Source organism: Medicago sativa, chromosome 6 (genome assembly GCF_051527215.1).
Source record: "Medicago sativa cultivar Bolivia chromosome 6, Bolivia_mono, whole genome shotgun sequence".
Taxonomy (NCBI): domain Eukaryota; kingdom Viridiplantae; phylum Streptophyta; class Magnoliopsida; order Fabales; family Fabaceae; genus Medicago; species Medicago sativa.
In genome coordinates, this window is record NC_140754.1 from 66391909 (window position 1) to 66394995 (window position 3087).

A 3087-nucleotide genomic window follows, 5' to 3' on the forward strand; every position below is an offset into this window, starting at 1 on the left:
AACATAAAATATGTTGGGTATTTGTGTTGGCTGCATTATTGCTAAAACAAATATCCTTGTTCTGTAAGTTGGAACCAAAGTTTCAACATGTGGTTAGGCAACTCTGTAAGATGTTGGATAATGTTTCAACATCCTGACATGGTTCAGTGTGCCTGGGTTCATGCCTATATGTACGCGCGCCCTTTATTATTTAAGGAAACAATATTTCCTTAACTTATTTCCTTAACCTATAAATGTTTCGACATTTTAGGAGTTTTCAGATTTGTTTCTGATTCTTGTTTTGCAGATTAGCTGAACCGATCTGCAGTGTGCTGAAGCCCAATGAATTATTTAGCCCGAGCTGCTTCAGTATAAAAGGAAGACTTCAAGACCTAATTGTTTATTCAAGCCGTCATTCTAAAAGTTTAGATTTTTAGGGTTTGAGTCTTCATGTATTCTGCTCTTGTATCGTTTGTGATGCAAGTTTAGAATCTCTTACCGTGTGCCTTTCTTGTATCGCCTGTGATACTTGTTTAGGACTGTGTGTGTGAGTTTGATACTCTTGTGCACTACACCGAAGTTGTGAAACAAGGTGCTAGTTGGTGGTGTTGGAACGTAACTTCTACTTTTGTTTTGATTGAGGTCTGATAGGTCACTGGGGCGATGACTGACCATTAGGATAGTGAGATGGGATCTCAGATCTAGGAGTTCCTAGGTTGAAGTCTATACGGGTAGGTCCTAGGTCATATAGTGTAAACGAGGAGTTTGCTAAGAGCTATTGAATAAGGACTACACTAGTGGATTTCCTTCCTGGCTTGGTAGCCCCCAGATGTAGGTGTGTTGTGCCAAACTGGGTGAACAAACTTATTGTGTCCTTTACTTTTCTGTCCTTTATTTTCTTGTTTTTATTTCTGTTTATCACGTGACGTTGAAACATTAAACGGAACATTGCAAACGTTAAAACATCTGACAGAACATATTAAAACAAGTACGCTAGAATTTCAATTTGCATCAGAGCAGGCACCCTGCCTGTTTTAGGGTGAGCTCCAGGGAGTTCTATTCTAGCATCATGGACAAGGAAGGTGGATTTATAAACAGGCCCCCTCTATTGGATGGCTCAAACTATGATTATTGGAAATCATGCATGAGTTCCTTTCTCAATTTATTTGTATTTGGAATATTATCGTACGGACTCGAGAGAAAGTATCAAATGAAATATATGAAGAAAGGTTCTCATAATAAAATATAGGGGTTATAGTCACGAAAATGAAATATATGAAGAAAGGTTATCAAGAAAGGTTTTATCAAGAAATTGTCACGAAATTAATGTTAGCCAATAAAATCTCAGCCTGGCCGGAAATCATGGGGTGGTGGATGATATGTATTTTTTTTTTTTTTGAAACTTTAATAAATAAGATTAAAATCTAAGGGTGATTATTTTGCCATGTCATTCTTGAATTCATCAAGAAAATCCATTCTTGATATCTAACATTTTCCTAAATAGCGACAAGCTGTGATTGGTTGTTTCACACTCCGTTAGATCAATCTCAAACGAACTCCCGCATCCTTCGTTGGATTCCACAGGATCAGTTACACCGAACTCAAGTATAAACAGGTGCTATGTCTTCTTTTTTTTCACATTTTGTCACACTTTTCTCTCAAGTATAAACACTAACTTGAGCGTCTGAGTGCTAACCTGTTTTGCAGGTTTTCTCTTCTCCTTCGGAGAACAACCACGACTACCCTGAATAAAGCTCTCTCTCTTCCGTACCTGATCCTCATATGTACTAGTTCTGTTCCCGAACAGTACAATATGGTGTTCAAGTATTGAAAGGTGGAGGAATTCAATGCACAACTTGGCATAGGTGAAGCTTCCATTCAAAGTAAAAAGTTTCTTCCCCTAGTAGAGCTGATAATTGAGGGTGACATGGTGTGGGCAAGACATGACTAATGCAGAAAAGAGAAAATCTGTGAGAAAGCTAAGATTACCACCATCATGATCACTGCAAAAGAATTTCATACCAAATTCTTAAGTTCAAGAAAAATTAAGTTGTAACATATAAGATGCATTTTTATCAAACTAGTGAAGTTACAACTATATGGCAAAGAAAGACTAACTCGTTATAAATTAAGAATGCTTGAAATTTAGGCAGCGAAGCATTAAGTTTGATTAAACAATATTAGTAGAAATCCTCTATATATCAAAAATGAGAAAATAGAATTGGATATAATTGACAGTATCCATTTTTCACAAGTAATATCAACATGTATCAAATAATTTAGCTATTTTTCTTTTGAATAAACATTTGATAGACAAAAGGTAGGGAGGCAGCTAGCAGAAAGAATTAAAACTAGTTCGGTAAAATATGTCATACTCATTCATTCATGGCTAAAATATGGTTTAGTCCCTGCAAATATGTCTCGTTTTGGTTTTAGTCCCTGTAATTTTTTTTGTAGTTTTTGGTCTCTGTAAAATATTTTGTTTTTGAAAATAGTCCCTCCATGGACTATTTCCAAAAACAAAATATTTGGAGGGACTATTTTTAAAAACAAAATATTTTGCAGGGACTATTTTTCTACAAAATAGGTTCAGTCATCATGTGTCACGTGTGCAAATCATCACAAAAGTGGGGTGAGGGACCAAAACCAAAACGAAACATATTTGCATGGATCAAAAACTACAAAAAAATTACAGGGACTAAAACCAAAACGATGCATATTTGCAGGAACCAAAACCATATTTTAACCTTCATTCATAAATGCAATGTATCTTTTTTTTTTAGTTACCCACAAATACACAGTATCTAATGAGCCAAAAGAATGCCAAATATTATTGTAGATTACAAAATGACTAAACTATGGGCCCATAATAAATAGAGAAATGATTTGTGTAATTTTAAAATATGTGTTAAGGAGAAGGAATTTTTTTGTTTGCTGAGATAAGGACATAATATTTTAAATTGTGTCCTTGTGGGGCTCAGAACTTCGTCGCGTGGTAAGGAAAAAGAGTGGAAGCGAATGGAACTGGTATTTCTTTTGTTTGGATAGACAATGAAATAAAGAAGAAAGACAAAAAGATGGCCCTATAGTTATTTTGTCCAATGATTT

General features: G+C 35.3%; 1 long non-coding RNA gene across 1 annotated transcript; it reads left to right on the forward strand.

Annotated features, from left to right (window-relative positions):
• The first annotated feature begins 1476 nt into the window (after positions 1–1476).
• LOC146916444 (uncharacterized) lies at positions 1477–2237 on the forward strand. Its single transcript, XR_015015059.1, has 2 exons — positions 1477–1594; positions 1687–2237. It is a non-coding gene; the product is annotated as an uncharacterized LOC146916444 (long non-coding RNA).
• Positions 2238–3087: the final 850 nt, after the last annotated feature.